Here is an 18,177-nt window from a genome sequence, read left to right on the forward strand (position 1 = left end):
TCAGTAGTTTTCTTCTTCCCCTTGGAAATCCCATCCTGGTCCACTTGCCCGACAAATGTACATGAGTATAGCTGGGGGGCAGGGAGGGGACAAAAACGATAGGAGGCCATATCCATTTTCCTAAATGAAAATTATACAGCGAGAGCTTGGTTCTACAGCCACTCCAGATTTGGGATGAGGTTTGTTGAACATCGAAAGTGCTCCTTAGCCGTTTTTCCTCAATGAGATAATGCTGGTAAAGCAGACTATCTTTTCTAGCCTTCTGCCACTGTGGTTTTTGTGTCCCTGTTTAAAAGCCCAGAGTAAGAACAATTCAACAGTCAAAAATTCTTCCATTCATCCCATGTGTTGCCTGCAACTACCCTTGACAGCTCCACCCAATCCTTCCTTCCTTGTTGATTGAATATATATAACACCCTATACCACAAATCAGGTGTTGAGTTTGTACTTTTCAGGTTGGTTTGAGGTGCACATAAATCCCCAGCTATTTTTAAACCCATATTTAGTAGAAGGGGCAGGGTGCAGGGGATACAGGCAAAAATTAGATTTTCACAGTCGCACTACACGTGTCCTTGCACTTCTTATGTTGTTTCATCTTTCCTGGCAAAATGCTTAATCAAAATGACAAAAACTTGGTTGGAAATTAGGGAAGCTAAAAGGCTGGACTGGATGAATCCCAAGCCAGAATTAAGATAGCCGGAAGAAATATCAGCAACCTCAGATATGCAGATGACACAACTTTGAAAACAGAAAGTGAGGAGGAATTAAAGAACCTCTTAATGAGGGTGAAAGAGGAGAGCGCAAAATATGGTCTGAAGCTCAACATAAAAAAATATAAGATCATGGCCACTGGTCCCATCACCTCCTGGCAAATAGAAGGGGAAGAAATGGAGACAATGAGAGATTTTACTTTCTTGGGCTCCATGATCACTGCAGGTGGTGACAGCAGTCACAAAATTAAAAGACGCCTGCTTCTTGGGAGAAAAGCAATGACAAACCTAAACAGCATCTTAAAAATCAGAGACATCACCTTGCCAACAAAGGTCCGTATAGTTAAAGCTATGGTTTTCCCAGTAGTGATGTATGGAAGTGAGAGCTGGACCATAAAGAAGGCTGATCACCAAAGAATTGATGCTTTTGAATTATGGTGCTGGAGGAGACTCTTGAGAGTCCCATGGACTGCAAAAAGATCAAACCTATCCATTCTGAAGGAAATCAGCCCTGAGTGTTCACTGGAAGAACAGGTCCTGAAGCTGAGGCTCCAATACTTTGGCCACCTCATGAGAAGACTCCCTGGAAAAGACCCTGATGTTGGGAAAGATTGAGGGCCCAAGGAGAAGGGGACGACAGAGGAAGAGATGGTTGGACAGTGTTCTCGAAGCTACAAACATGAGTCTGACCAAACGGCGGGAGGCAGTGGAAGACAGGAGTGCCTGGCATGCTCTGGTCCATGGGGTCATGAAGATTCGGACACGACTAAACAACAACTCTAAAACATCCAGAGGGCACCAGGTTGGGGAAGGCTAGACCAGATTCTTGTGCATTTGAACTGCTGGGGGAAAAAATATGACGTGGACTTCTAAATGCTGCAAATGTGGCTGTAGGTGGATGTCCTGATTCCTGAACTACAGTGACCTAGATAGACTTTTGCTCCTTCCAACTCTTTGCTTCTCTGTAACATGCTTTATGACAAGTTTTTGTGAACTCTGACTATGTTGCTTAAATTAGAGTAAGGCCAAAGGAGACGAGGATGCCCCCTCCCTTTCCCTTCTAGGTGGCTCAAGAAGATCTGCAGAGGTTGTTTACCATTAAGAATAATGTGGCATATTAACACTTCCGGGAAAACAAAAAAAATAATTGCATCCCTTTTCAAAAATGATAATAGAGCAGCAAAGTTTTTTAGTTGCTCACTGAGAGTTCTCTTCCCAGTGTGACAAATTAGTCCTTTGCCTTTGACTATCTTCCATTTAAATTAAACACAAGATAAAACACAATGAGAGGCATGGAGTGGTTTGTTTTGCAGAAAAATAAATACATCCAAATGGGGAGCCCGAGACCAGGAGCAAAAGGTCATAGGATACATTTAGCACTTTTGATATTGCTGCATAGCCATCCAGCTGGGATGGCTACATGACATGCGATGCCTGATTGCTTTTATACAGTGGTAGCTCCTGCCTATTACTTTCCAAATTAAAATCTGTTGCTTTTAGTAGCGAGACCAAATCCGAATTCTGCTTCAACATAAACACTTGGGACAAATAGCCTCTCAACTAGCAATGTCAAGTTTCACTGGCCCTTTTCAATCCATTTCTAAGATCAAGTAACCTATTCATTTCAATAATTGCAGCTGTTCTGCTCATTACTCAATTATGCCAAATCTTTGTGGAGTCTTTGTTGCGATTTGTTTGTGGGGTGGTTATATGACAATGAGCATTCATCGTGGGTTGCTTGTGGGGTGTTTATATGTCTTTTCCTTAGTCGTTTGTCTATCCCACACTTCTCAGGGCATTTCCTCACCTAATTGCAGAAAGCTGCTGTTATTGTTTAAGTAGCTTTGTTGCATTGAGGTGACAGCAGTGGCGTAGCGTGGGTTGTCAGCACCCGGGGCAAGGCAAGTAATTTGCGCCCCCTAACCTGGTAGGGGCAGAGAGCTGCGAGTGCGAGCGCGCGCACCCCCCCGATGTTGCGCCCGGCCCCCCCTGCACCCCCCACGCTACGCCACTGGGTGACAGAACAATTTTATGCACTTTTAATTGCACAAATATTGGGCTCCAGTGTGCACTTGAATCCCTCCTGCAAAACAGTGACCATCTGCAGGTGAACTTAGTCCTTTGCTTGTTTTTCAGAGCACAAGCTCCCAGAATTTGGGTGAAGGGTAGCAATAGCAACATGTATCTTATATAGACATCACTAGTTCAACTGGCTTAATCGCCACTTCCTCACCCCAAGCTGTCCTGGGAGTTGTAGTTCTAGGAAAAGGAAGGGGAAAGCCATAGATCATTAGCAGAGAATTCTCAGCACCCTTGCCAGACAACAATCCCCAGGATTTTTTTCCCTGGTCCCCTGCTAGCAGTGTTCACTCACTTGCAACCAGATCCTCTACATATTTAACCAAAAGCAACTTCCACTGATTTCAACGGGACTTGCTCTCAACTATCAGTACTGTCCACCCCGAAAAGATAAAATGACTTGGGGAGGCAGGCAGTTGGAATACCCAGTGATTTGTACATAATGCCAAACCATGGAAGACAGGCTCAAAAGTCCTCCGTAGGGATTTGACTAAGTTCACATTTAAAGGCAGACTTTTCAAAAATTGCATTTTCCAAAACAATTCACAAACCAAAGCACAGCCAACCTTCAAAATTTGCACATCTCTGAATTTTGCAATGCAGTTCTCAAGCCAAGTAACGCTTACAAAAAAAAAAAATGCATGTAAGAGGGCAAAGTGCGCATAACAGTGCATTTCTCATAAATGGGGAAATTGCTTTGCCTAAAGAAATTTGCACTGACATTTTTTTCTAAAAGACAACACCCAAATATTGCTGCAGAAATGTGGAGCATGGAATTTGTGATGAGGAAAATGAGAAACAGAATGAAATGAAACTGACAGATTTGCCTATTCCTGTTCCTCCAACTGCCTAATCCTCAATTCCAGGGTTCTTCCCCTATGGAGAGAGACAAATATAGGCAAGAATAATGGCAGAGACTCTTGGTAGCTGAGATAAAGCTTGGCTGGCCTCAAGCCTTGATACATGACCTGAGGAAAGATTTCTGATATATTCACAACCATTGATTCTGCAAAAACAGCAAACTACTGGTCACTGAAGAAAACTTTTGATTACACAAACAATAGGATTTGGGATGGATCTCCAACTTCATCTGCATCTCATAGCCTTGTCCTAACGTCTGAGTCACCCTGACCCTATCCTTGTTGGAAGGCCGTGTAGGCATTTAATACTATAAATCAGGCGTAGGCAAACTTGACCTTCCAGATGTTTTGGGACTACAACTCCCATCATCCCCGACCACTGGTCCTGTTAGCTAGGGATGATGGGAGTTGTAGTCCCAAAACATCTGGAGGGCCGAGTTTGCCTATGCCTGCTATAAATACATGGCAAAGGAGCATATATCCAGCTCTACCCCCTGCAGGCTAGCCTGGATTTAGCAGGCAAATCCTGGTTTCCTCTGCTAAGCATGTAACTGAACAAAGCCAGCCAGGCAAAATAGATCCTCATTCAACTGTCTCCTTCTGCTGCATTGAAGTGGTGCTAATGAGTTCAGTGATAATGTCTGAGATCACAAACATGCTATTAAGCAGTGACTGGAAACACTGTCTAAAGAAGCATGCCAAAGTGAGCCTTCTCTGTTATCAAAGAGGGGGATTTTAACTCCCACATAATACATTCTAACACCTGCCTCCTAGCATTTCAGGTGAGCAAACACTGACACTACAATGTAGGGTTTTCTCCATGGAAAACATGTACTAGCAATACCACAAGCTACAAAAATGGGTGCATGATCAATGACTGTAATGATTCCTGTAACGACTCCAGTGTATCAGGGGAAACATTGCGAATCCATATTCAAGACAGCTCAGAATATTGGATATTGTAATATGAATGCCGTCAGAAACAGTAGCAACTTTATTAAACGTTTGTGAATGCCCAAAGGCTCTGACTACTTCCTTTGTTTAGCACAAGTGGTGTGCTAGGTGCTGAACCCAAAGGGCTTTCAAGTAATGGATAAGAAAAGGAGAAAGATGGGGGAAAGTCAGGGACTGATTCAGAATAGTGTTAATTCAAGATGCCAGTAAAGTTCACCTGCCAAGCTTCCTTCAAGGAAACCCTCTGGAGAACCACTGACACAACCTGATCTCCTTTTTATTGTGCATTCATGATGAGTTATGCTCATGATGCTATTGAGGTGACCACAGACAATACCCCTTCACATCTGTTTGCACTTGCAAAAGTTTTGGGGCAGTGACACTGCTTCATTTCCAGACAATCCTATAACTTGCTGCTGATGTCTCGTTCTATACAACAAATGTTCTGGTTAATCTCATGTTCTGACCAATATCCATTTCAAAACGATAAAATAACTTTCTGCTGGGGTAAATAACAAACACAACTACTCTATTTGCACTTTAGTAAAGTACCCAATCCATGATCGGATGAAATAATATTCCTTAAATGTGAAATGTGGACCACTTATAAACACCATCTCCAACTCCTTGAAAGATTCCATCAATGGTGTCTCTGTGAACTAATGCCAGTGTACTAGAATAATAATAATAATAATAATAATAATAATAATAATAATAATTTATTATTTGTACCCCGCCCATCTGGCTGGGTTTCCCCAGCCACTCTGGGCGGCTTCCATAGAAACAAAAAATACAGTAAAATATCACAGATTAAAAGCTTCCCTGAACAGGGCTGCCTTAAGATGCCTTCTAAATGTCAGGTAGTTATTTATTGCTTTGACATCTGATGGGAGGGCGTTCCACAGGGCGGGCGCCACTACCGAGAAGGCCCTCTGCCTGGTTCCCTGTAGCTTTGCTTCTCGCAATGAGGGAACCGCCAGAAGGCCCTCGGCGCTGGACCTCAGCGTCTGGGCAGAACAATGGGGGTGGAGACGCTCCTTCAGGTATACTGGGCCGAGGCCGTTTAGGGCTTTAAAGGTCAACACCAACACTTTGAATTGTGCTCGGAAACGTACTGGGAGCCAATGTAGGTCTTTCAGGACCGGTGTTATGTGGTCTCGGCGGCTGCCCCCAGTCACCAGTCTAGCTGCCGCATTCTGGATTAATTGTAGTTTCCGGGTCACCTTCAAAGGTAGCCCCACGTAGAGCGCATTGCAGTAGTCCAAGCGGGAGATAACCAGAGCATGCACCACTCTGGCGAGACAGTCCGCGGGCAGGTAGGGTCTCAGCCTGCGTACCAGGTGGAGTTGGTAGACAGCTGCCCTGGATACAGAATTGACCTGCGCCTCCATGGACAGCTGTGAGTCCAAAATGACTCCCAGGCTGCGCACCTGGTCCTTCAGGGGCACAGTTACCCTATTCAGGACCAGGGAGTCCTCCACACCAGCCCGCCCCCTGTCCCCCAAAAACAATACTTCTGTCTTGTCAGGATTCAACTTCAATCCATTAGCCGCCATCCATCCTCCAAGAAGCAAATGTCGAAGCTATGATTCTTCAACATCAACTTCGTTGGACTGGTCATGTTGCTTGGATGCCTGATGATCGTCTTCCAAAGCAACTACTCTATTCCCAACTTTAAAATGGTAAGCGTAATGCTGGTGGTCAACAAATGAGGTTCAAAGACTCTCTCAAGGTAAATCTTTAAAAATGTAGTATAAACACTGACAATTGGGAAACACTGGCCTGTGAGCGTTCCAATTGGAGAACAGCCTTTACCAAAGGTGTCATGGGCTTTGATGAAGCACAAACTCAGGGTGAAAAGGAGAAACAAGCTAAGAGGAAGGCACATTTGGTGAACCCTCACCCTGATCAACTCCCACCCGGAAACCTATGTCCCCACTGTGGAAGGACGTGTGGATCCAGAATTGGCCTCCACAGTCACTTACGGACTCACTTTTAAAACCGTGTTTATGGAAGACAATATTACTCGGCTACAAGTGATCGCCAAAGAAGAAGAACAACATGTTCACATGAAATAATATTCCTTAAACTGGCGAAAGTGGTTATCAACATATGTACAAGAAGCTCTATATGGTATAGTTTGAAAAAAGAGACAAAAGTTATGAAAAAAGGTAAGTTATCTTATTTGAGATAAATAACCAGCTGAGTTCTCGGGATCACTGTTCAGGGATTATTTTATACAGTTGTGACCTTGGGGAAGTAAAGGAGATCTGAAGAAATTTGTGAATGACACCGAGTTAGGAACCACAGTAAATGGTGAGAATTGCTCTGTTAAGCAGAATAAATTGCATGACCTTATAAAACGGAATGATAGAAATATAATGAAATTCAATAGTACATAGTATAAGGTCATGCACACAGGGATAAATAATCAACATTTTTGTTATCACCTGTGGACTCATCAGTCAGCCACTGTTGACTTCACTCACATGAGGGAAAACAAAATTCTGCTTGTGGGGACAACTTTGCAGTCGGGATGAGAACTGCTTTGCATTTCTGACAGTGGTAGGACCAATGTCTACTGACAGATATGTGGTTGGTGTGTGTGTGTGTGTGTGTGCGCGCGCACACGCAATGTGTTCCAAACTCTGCAAACACAAGCTTATCACAGCAACCTCAGGGCACACTCTACCAAGCATAACAATGAGTCGTGTATCTGGGGAACTGGGTTCGCGTCTCTGCTCCTCCACATGCAGCTGCTGGGTGACCTTGGGCTAGTCACACTTCTCTGGAGTCTCTCAGCCTCACTCACCTCACAGAGTGTTTGTTGTGGGGGAGGAAGGGAAAGGAGAATGTTAGCCGCTTTGAGACTCCATAGGCTAGTGATAAAGTGGGATATCAAATCCAAACTCTTCTTAAAAAACAAAAACAAAAAACAAAACAATGAGTCGTGTAGTAAAGATAATGTGGAATTTCCATCTCTTGGTCACACTTTCTGGGCGAGTTCCTGCCCACCAAATTGGTTGGGAGCAGAACAGCTATTAGGAACTCCAATGGCTTTCCACGGGAAAGAAGGCAGCGTTACGAAGATGGTCCAAGCTGCCACCTGAAGGAGGGAGCTGAAAGTAAAGAAGGCCTGTTGTGTGCCTTTCAACGAGGCGAGATGAAGCCATTTGCCTTGGGCGGTAGAACCAAACTCCTTTGTACCCCCACCGTTGCGCCACTGCCAGTCCCACCAAAGCTTTACCCGTTCCACCACAGCACCATTGCCCTCACTGCTGCCATGGGTGCAACTGCGGGTGAGGGGGAAGTGGCAGGGTCAGTGGGAATGTGGGGACAATGGTGGGCACAGGAGGATGGGATAGATCTTCAGGGCAGGTGGGGCTGTGTGGAAGGGGTATTTTCCCTGCTGCGGCAAAACATCTCAGGCTGGCCCTGGGCATATGGCTTCCTCTACTGTGTCCATGTTTGGATCTGGGACAGACATGAACAGGGATAGGGATGCCTTGGAAATAAAGGAGATTTGAAAAATAGGGGAGGGGGAAACAAAAACCGGAAAAATAAGAAATCAAGATAACAAATTTTTTATAAGAGAATGGGAATGGTTTGCTGAATATTTACAAACAAATTGTAAACAGATAAGAACATTTGCAGGATTGTTGTAACAACCTGCAGTTTCCTAAGAGTATAATATTTAAAGTAGATGAATAAATGAACAAATTAAGTTAACCTGGATATGCAGAAAATATTAAAAATAAATTTAAGGAACCACAGAAAGACGGGGAAGGAAGACAAGTTTTTAAATGTTAAAATGACTATAAAATTATTGAAATGCATGAAGCTGAAAATCATAAATAGTTTTAAAAAATGGATAGGGATGCCAGAGGTGTCTTTCTTCAGGCCAGGTTCAGAAATGGACTTTGGTAGTGCATAAAAGCCTGCCTTAAAGGAGAGGCAAGCTTTCAAAAATACTGGATTCCTCCCCGCCCCCCAGCTCATATCAAAATACAGGCCACAGAAGAATTTGTTTCTCCCCTCTCTTCTGCATCAGTCCTTTCCTTTTCCTAACCCCAAACACATTCCTTTTTTTAACCTTCAGGTGGCAGCGGCTGTGAGAATATTTCTGGACCACATGGGGAAAAGAGAGGAGGAAGATTTTCCCTTTCTTTCCTCGGCCTCCTTTGTCTGTTGCACAGTGTGGGAGTGACCAGGTGAAATGCATCTCTCATCATTTCCAGTGTCCTGGCATGTTTATCAGGGGGCTGAGCTTTCAACCCAAGTCTAAGCAGGTGTGCTCAGAAGTAAGTTCTACTGAATTTACTCCCTCTCAAGGGTGATATTCAGTGTTAGGCTGCATACACACCATGCATTTGAAGCACGCGGGCGCACACACCCCAAGAATCCTTGGGAACTGTAGTTTGTTATGGGTTTCTTGGATTCTGATATTTACTGTGAGTAGTAAATAACAGTTTCTTGCAGCTATCATCCTACTCAGAAGAGATCCATTTGTTTAAATGGGTCTACTCAAAATATGACTTAGTTGGATATCACCCTAAGTGTGCTTTGCACTGCAGACTCAATTCCAAATAAGCATGCTTTCAACTCGTTTCATGCCTGCAAAATTTGTGTAATTTGTATATTTGCATAAGTCACAGTAACAGCCATCTGAATCTCTCTCTCTCTCTCTCTCTCTCTCTCTCTCTCTCTCTGTGTGTGTGTGTGTGTGTAAATTACCTTTTCAGGACATGAAATTGCATCAGAGTGCTTCTCCGGGGTTTTGGAGCATATCTCCATTTTGTTCTAATCTGTGTGGTTACTCACATCCAGTTTAGCCCCTAAAATAGCACTTTAGAGTAAACTTGCTGGATCCAAGGGATGGATGGGGATTAGACTCAGTTCACTTTTAACATTCAAAGTTTTAAAAATGAATATATTTGTGAAAATAACATGCAAAATTGCATTACATTACTGGAAACTGCCTAGCAAAAAATGTACATATTAGGAAAAAATTGCATGCAAAACTCTGTATTTGTGAAGAAATACACACCCAAATGCTTGTGTATTTTCACGAGACCTCTTTTTTAAAAAAAGCAAACTGATGTGGAAATGTGAACAACTGATATTTTTCCAAGAATGGAAAATTTAGAAACTGAAACAGACAGATTTGCCCATCCCTAATCCCAGCATAAGGCTGCTGCTCTCTATTAGAAATTCCTCACGCCAATGTCAGAAAGGCATTAATGCAGTCCTTTGAGAAAGTGTTATAGCTTAAATAGCATTTATAGTCCACAGAAAAAGGTGATTAGAGGCTTAGGTTGGCACTGATGCTAGAACAGGTGTGGAATTAGTGACGAGGCAAACTCCTTTCAGCTCAGTTCAGAATTGACTCAATGTTACGAGTTGTCTCAGCAAGTGAAAGAAGCCTGCCTGCATCTGGTGTGCTTGTACGCATGCAGACTATGACCTGTAGGTTTGTTTTTTCTCTTTCAACCTATCCCATAGACACCTGAAAATTCAGTTGCCTGCCCCAGACACACACAACTAGGAACAACAGGGTCAACAGTCATAGGTAAGGCTTATAAGAAAGAATCAAGAGAACTGACTAACCCACAGAGTATAGAATCTCACCCAACAAAAGGCTAATTTGCTTGGTCAGGTAATCTGGGTACAGAGGTAGATTGAGGACAGGAGAGCTGCAACTATGACCTAGTGAACTGAGCAGAAAGGAAGGCGAGAGGCAAGGGGTGTCGTGGTCTGGCTGGCTGCAGAGAGCAGACTGGGAGGGGGTGCCGGAAGCTGAAGAGGTAGCAGGGTTTAGTGAGAAGTAAGAGGCTGGGGCAGAGAGCAGTCCAGAATCGGAGGCAGGAGAGGAGTGGGGGCCAAGAGACAGAAATGAGGCAGGCTGCTGAAGAATCCAGGGAGTCTCCCCTTCTTGCTGTGACCAGCTCCCCTCCTCTCTGGTCTCCCAGAACATGCAGAGAAATGTAGAGGGTGAAGCAACAAGAGACAAGACAATGGAGCCTTAGGCTACTGGGGAAAGAGCCTTAGAGAATGGTGGGAAGGCAGGGACATTCTGTCTTTCCAACTGTTTCACTGGGGCAAGGCCTACTGGGAAGAGTTGCTGTGACCACTAGGCCTGTGCTGTTTGGGTTTCTTTGAATAAAGTTAACTTCACTGACACCAGTGTTTTTTTATTGCTGACCTACTCCTAACAGGGTGCCAGTGAAATCTGAAAGACCAAAGCCTGCCCTTGCTGGGTATGTCATTCACTACAACCAAAAGACATTTCATAGAGCGCATACAATTAATACGAAATACCCTCTGGACCTGCAAAGCAGCTGGCCCTGTTGCAGCTGACATAAAGGCTTGGTGCACTCTAACCCTCCAGGTATACACTATACAAGTGAAGAACTAATGGGCCACGACTGCTGCCCCTACCCATCACACCCCTATACCCTACAGTCTACCTTGATGCCCACTCATTGAGAAGAACTTTGGGTAAGTGAGCTCATTTGGATATAGTGGGATGTTCATAAGTTCTCCTTCCTAGCATTGCACTCAAATGTACGGACATTATGGACATTATGGGAGCCAGTGGACAATCTCCAGCTGTCCCTTCCACAAGCTGGCTATCTACATGGACGGAGGGAGGCCTCTTCTGAATAGCCCTATACAGTGGTACCTCGGGTTACATACGCTTCAGGTTACATTCGCTTCAGGTTACAGACTCCACTAACCCAGAAATAGTACCTCAGATTAAGAACTTTGCTTCAGGATGCGAACAGAAATCGTGCTCCGGCAGCGCAGCGGTAGCAGGAGGCCCCATTAGCTAAAGTGGTGCTTCAGGTTAATAACAGTTTCAGGTTAAGAACGGACCTCCGGAACGAATTAAGTTCTTAACCCGAGGTACCACTGTATTTTCACAGCAGTCAACGAGAGTTTCATCAGAAGTGAAAAGTAGGCTTAAGGAACTTCCACGAGTTCACTTACAAACTGCCGAATGCTAGCCACATATGCTCAGAATCTCATTTGACATTCCTAGCTGGAGAAGAGCTACTCTGGGGAATGGCACTTGGTTCCTAACACACTGAGCAGTATTCTGGGTAAATTTGTATGCTGCACCAAGCAATTATGAATGTAACGCTGATAACATCCCCTACCCGGAAATACAGTCGCTTTGCAGGAGATGTTGTTTCGCTCCCAGCCAGCCGGTTCTATGCACTCCAGCAAGTCCTACCATTTCAAACTCTGTTGTCTGAAGCACCTTCAGTTTGGAGGGCAGCTCTAATTAATGAGTCAGGGTTTATTGGCTGTGATAAGCAGCTCAATGGGAAGGTCAAACGCAGACGGCGGTCTTTGTGAAATATTTCTCGAAATGGCAACCATCTACTAATTCCTGGCCCGCACCTGCCGTTTCCTAATAGAAATGCTTCAGGCTCCCATCAAGAATGCTCGGTAGTTTGGGAGAGCGAATGTAATTTAGCTTATCTCATGCAGGGCAATAAAGCATTTTGGTAGCACTGGCATGTGCATTTTATCATGGTCAATAAAGCTGAAGGTCACACCACTAAAAAAAAAATCGGGGACTTCTCCCTTCAGAAAATGGCAGTAAATATTTGGCAGCAGCTTTTGATGAGGAATGTGCTAAAAACAGTTCGATATGGGGAAGGGGGCATTGTTCTACTTTCTCCCAGGTGCAGAAGGTTTAATAGATATGATTGATTTTTGGCTTTTGGAACCAGATCTTGAACCACTTAATAATCCAGATCAGTGGGCTGGGCTGTGGTTTCTTTGTGGAAATGGAAACTCACTCTAGCATGTTCTTGCACAAAATCTGAGCATGAACACTGCAGAGCCTAGCAGGGCCCACCCTGGGTTTTTGTGGGTTCATGGCAGAAGTACTTGCACTGTGAGCCTCATTCTTAGAAGACACCAACAGGTCAAAGGAAACAGGAAAGGGAAATGGATATTCTCCTTGCACCACAAGGAGAATATAACATGGAAAAGAGCAATGAACATTTCTGTTGGGAATAAGAAAATTATTCTGGCAGTAAAAATAGAATAACAGTGGCGACGTAGCTACCATATTTTTCGCTCTATAAGACGCACCAGACCATAAGATGCACCTAGTTTTTGGAGGAGGAAAACAAGAAAAAAATATATATTCTGAATCCCAGAAGCCAGAACAGCAAGAGGGATCGCTGTGCAGCGAAAGCTGCGATCCCTCTTGCTGTTCTGGCTTCTGGGAGAGCTGCGCACCTGCATTTGCCCCATAAGACGCACATACATTTCCCCTTACTTTTTAGGAGGGAAAAAGTGAGTCTTATAGAGCAAAAAATACAGTATTTGCTGGCCTTTCGTGACACCCAAAATCAGCTGCCTGAGTCAGCCACCTCATAACTAGCTCTGGCTCTGCCATTTTGATAGGCCATGATCTGGTTCTCTTCGGATAGTAGACCAACTCCCATCAGCCCCAGCTAGCATAGGCAATGGTCAGGAATTATGGGAGTTGCATTCCAACAAGGCTGGCCCAGAGGGGAAAGGGGACCATGTAATATGTCTGCACAGTGTCAAACTTGTAGGACAGAAGCTCACTAGTCCGTCTAGCTTCCCGAAACCAGCTACAGTATTGTTTATGGAATAACAAATTCAGTGTTGGCAAACTCATTCATTCCAGATGGAAACCAGGATCAGTCATCAGCTCTGGCTAAATCCTCGGCTGAAGCAGAGTGCACTGGAGGGATTCTAGGTTTGTCTGGGGGTAAAGGAGGACCTTTAAGAAGCATGTGTGAAGGGTCAAAGTTGGGGGCACATATTGAAACGTGTCAGGGTGCCTCAGGCACACACACAAAATACTACAGACAAAAGTAAAACCAATGTCTCCAAGCTTCTCATATAAGGAAAATGCTTGGGTGCAAGGGGAGGGGGGAGGTAGGGCAAACACCTGGGATGAGGTAGGGTGGGGGAGATTTGCTGTTTCTAACAGATCAAGCCAAAGGGGATGATTTTGCCCTGACTTTCCAGTCTCAGCATTTTGGAGGGGGAGACGATCTAATTCAATCCCTTTTAGTTCTCCACCTGCCTCCCCAAAAGTAAACTTTAAAGAAGATTGCAAAAACGTAGTGGACTGATTTATCTGCAGTTTGGCAGGTTTCTTACCTAGGGGCACCTCTCTAATGTGTGCTGTTTTTAGACAAATTGTCCACAATATATCAGGAGAGATGAAGTGATTTCCATTTTTGATCCATCCCCAAACTGCAAAGTCTGCCCTTGCAGCTACCTTCTGAACTTTGGCAGAATTCACCCTCTCACGTAGGGCTACGCCCGCAAACTTCATTTGATTATGTAAAAAAATTAAAAACTATTACAGATGTTTCCTTTACAAAAAAACAACAACAAAAAAACTTAGTAGTGGCACTTGCCCTCTGGAATGCCCTCCTCCCATCAGATGTCAAGGAAATAAACAACTATCTGACTTTAGAAGACATCAAAAGGCAACCCTTTACTGGGAAATTTTTTATGTCTAATGTTTTACCATTTTTTATGTGCTGTAAGCCACCCAGAGTGGCTGGGGAAACCCAGCCAGATGGGCGGGGTATAAATCATAATAAATAATAATAATAATAATAATAATAATAATAATAATCTTAAAAGCCCCTGGACCTATTGGCCTGTAATTAGGCAGACTTAACTGATTCGGCGGGAGTGGGGGGTGGGTAGTGTGTCTGCAAATTTCATCCCATCCAAAGCAAAAGTGTAATAGCTATTTTAAAATTTTTCAGTGATTTAAAGTGTTGAATCAGGAGCTGAACCAAATCTTGTGGTGGATGCACACCCCGAATGGCAACACAAAGCTCAGTACCACGCTGCCTCAAAATATTTTGGTAGGCAGCGTCTTTAGAGCCACTCTGTAGAAGACCGAAATCCACATAAAGATTCACAGAGCCTTACTCTGAACAGCAGACAGCAGCTGAAGACAACGCAGGAGAGGGAAGCAGGCGCATCTGAAACGGCAGATGGAATCTAACCCACAGTTGGAGTTGAGTCAATTTTGCAACAGGGGCATACGTAAAAATATATTTTCAAGCACCACCACCACAAAACTATGCTCTTGAGAAGACCTAATCAAGCAAAGCTGCAATTATTTTAATCATTTCCCTCACTACCGCCATACCCATCCTGAGAGTATACTTCTGTTTACAGCTCTGCCTCGGCCTCAAATTCCAAATAATGTTTTGCTATGTTCTGTTTTGACAACTCGAGTTTGGGCAAGACAAGCAAACTGGTAGGTTTAGGGAGAGTAGCTTTGGGGATTATACTTTTCTATCCCACACTGACTTTTCTTGTCAGCCAAGGTGGATCATGGCACACAGAGAAGCGGTCACCTGAATACAGATTAAGTTTGCACCACAAAACGCTTCAAGATGGCCGTTTCTCAAGGTGCCATTGTAGTAACTTGACTTCCAGCCTTGTGATAGAGTACTCGGGCAGAAAATACCCATTTTATCTGTACAGGCAGCTAAACGTCAATAATGTTTTGAAAACCAAGGTGACTGGGCCACACATAGGAAGAACAAGGATGTAGTTTGAGTGTCTCACTTGTAGTCTTATAAATCATTTAATGCGTCAACACGAATTGAAGTTATTAATATTGCAGTTGTTGTATGGTAGAATTATTATTATGACTGGGATGTAATTGAAATTAGTAAGATTTTGGAACGCAGAAATAAAGAAAATCATCAAACCATCAATTCTAGCACATGGGGGGGCCACCTAAATTATATAATTCGTTATTTGAACGATTGGTATTTGTAATTGTATTATAAATGGGTATTGTTATAATGAGGCTATTATTGGAATGTAATTTAAAACTAAGAACAATTATTATCAAAGAAAAGAAAACCAAGATGATCGCATGACTCATTCCACAGTCCCTGTGTGGTGAGATCAGTGCCTCACTGCCATTTTAGAGTCCAGTAAGAAGCAGCAAGATTACCTGCCAAGCTTGAAGCACTGCTTTCGTATATATCAAATATTAAATATTTTATTTGCAAATAAAACAAAACAAGAGTATATTTTTAGAGCATTTGTCATGGCTTTTTAAAAAATACACCTTACAATTATTACAGGCAGCGAACATTTTACTGGTGTTTGATTGACGTGCGATTGGGCACACATTTGTCGCTGCAAAGCATGTAAGCCATAAGATATTTAAAATGTGCCTTCCCAGTGAGTCCCAATATGTTCCCTTTTAGAAGCTATTTCCAAGCTTTCCCACTTCCCTAGCACAGAGTCCACATTTTTGATAAGTCATAAAATGGCTTACTTACAAAACTCTCTGATTAATAGGCTTTTCCATGCAGGAGTCAGCAAAGGTGCGCAGGAAGTTGCAAATGTTGCTTAGTCACAAAAGTTTCTAAACTCTTAGGGCAGAAAAACGCTACTTTCAGACTCCATTCTGGTCTGAAATGAAAGAATGCTGCTTAAAGCCAAGCTCAGAGCTCCTTACGTATTGAAATCCACAAGGAGGGAGGGAAGAAGGGAGAACAAAGATTTGGTGACCCATTTCCTCCCAAGGTGAGAGGAAGTGACATAGGCAGGACAGCTAACTCTATGGTTTTAACCTCTTCATGCACTAATTAGATCTAAGCGTGCTAGGGTTATATATGAGGGGGGACCCTGCAATTTGGGGACTTGGGTAGAAAGGTTGGGTTCAATTTGGTTTGTTTTTTTCTCTGAGATGGGAAATAATACCAGGGCTTTATAATGCTCACCTCTAGCACATATGGGGTGAAGATGGAGTGAGGGGAGAGATACTTTGTGCTGGCCATCAAGCAATGGCTTTTCCCCACTGCCTTGCCCCACCCTCCAGCCCAGCAGAAGCAGCTGGGAAGGGAGAAGAGGAGTTATGGGTTATATATATATATTATATATAATTTTATGAGTTGTGTGTCTTTGTTTTTACATGGTTTTGCTTGCATTGTGGTGTTTTATGTATTGCAGCTTGCTGTTATTTTTATTGATTGTAGTTTAGTAATTATGATTGTACTTGTACTTGTTAAGTGTAAATTTGTTTCATTTTAATTTGCTAATATATTACATGCTGATAATTGCATTGTGTACTACTCTATTCAAATGGATTGCTGAATATTACTTTATTTGACATAAGTAGTTTAAAGTCGTGTTTTTATTATGACTTTTGTATTTGGTCAGATTGTGTTTACTAGGTGTATGATCTTTGTCAGGGAACTGCCATCGGCTCAGGGGTGAGAGGGGAAAGGCCGGATGGATTACAGAGAGCCCCCAAAGATCGTGGGAAGCAGCACCTCCTCAGCGGAGGAGAGTAACCACGCCTCCAGCGCAGAGGAGCTGCAGGGCTCGGGAGAGGCAAGGCGGTGCCAGGACACCTTGCCTGAGAAAAGCAGAAAGGAGAGAGGTCCTCCGTTACCCACGCCCTCCTTGCACAGTAGGCTTCCACGCAGAGAGGGGAAGCGCAGACTGGGCCTCAAGAACCTACTCTGCTGGGGAAGGTTTAAGGACCGCCCACTCTCAGATTCTGCCAGTGAATGAGCGAGTCACGGAAGAGTGGCACTCTGCATGGTGAAGGTTTTTTTGGCACCAGCCAACCAGCTGACCAGGGAGGCATTTGCCTGATTGCTCTCGAGCAACCCCCTATACCCTTACAATCTTTGTGGCATATTTTGTTGTTTCTTTAGCCTGTAGACTGCCTTGTATATAGCAATATAGAAAGGCGGTGTACAAATAAAAAGCAAAATGAAAATAAAATGACTGGTGTAGCTTCCTCTTAAACAGGCTAAGCTAGCTGGCTAACCTTTTTGTGGAGACTACCATTAAGGCTGCAAGACTGACTGCTTCAGTGAGGGACCATTTCTTCCAGGGATTTCGCTTTTATTGTCCTTCAGACGTTACCGTTGCTACTATATTATAAAGTGCTCCTTTGGGTAGAAATCATAAATGGGAGAAGTGTTGATAGCTTGATATGTGTGACAAGTGATGGGTTGTTTTTGGCTTTAAAAAAATTAATGCACTTAAAACAGATGGAATCTCCATGAATTCCATCACTTGATGATTTATGCCGTTGGAACAATTAATTGCTTTCCACATTGAGCTCGAGGCCTGTAAAGAAGTGCTTGGGGGTTAACAAGCTAAAGTATTTGCAACTCACAAAACCTTCACATCTGTAAAACCCTTCTGGGAAGTTATATTAACATCACATTACAGTGGAGAAGCTATAAAGCAGTGGGACTATGTTTCCACCTGATGGGGGAATCTGTCTGCATATAAAATCGTGTCGGAATTCACATATGCATGCCTGAAAGCAAAAAAGGGTCTGCACCTTCCAAAAATGGTTTTAAAGCCTAGAGAAGAGAATGTTAAGATTTCGGCGAAAAATCAGAAGAGACATTCTGATGATCGGAGCCACATGAAAAGTGGAATAGACAGCCTCAAAGAGGCTTGCCGGAGCTATTTAAGCAGAAGCCAGGCAGCCGTCCGACACAGAGGCTGTAGAGCAGCGGGTTCGGCTGGATGAGCTTTAGAGGTACCTTCCAGCG

At 43.6% G+C, this 18,177-nt stretch overlaps 1 protein-coding gene across 1 annotated transcript in view; it reads right to left on the reverse strand.

Annotated features, from left to right (window-relative positions):
* Positions 1 to 16,321, reverse strand: part of LOC308473633 (uncharacterized protein) — a 73,577-nt gene extending 57,256 nt beyond the window's left edge. The window contains exon 1 of the transcript XR_013984113.1: positions 15,934 to 16,321. The gene's annotated coding sequence lies outside the window, so the exon portion shown is untranslated. The remainder of the gene's footprint in view (positions 1 to 15,933) is intronic.
* Positions 16,322 to 18,177: the final 1,856 nt, after the last annotated feature.

This window comes from Podarcis pityusensis (genome assembly GCF_964106645.2).
Source record: "Podarcis pityusensis genome assembly, chromosome: 3".
NCBI lineage: Eukaryota > Metazoa > Chordata > Lepidosauria > Squamata > Lacertidae > Podarcis > Podarcis pityusensis.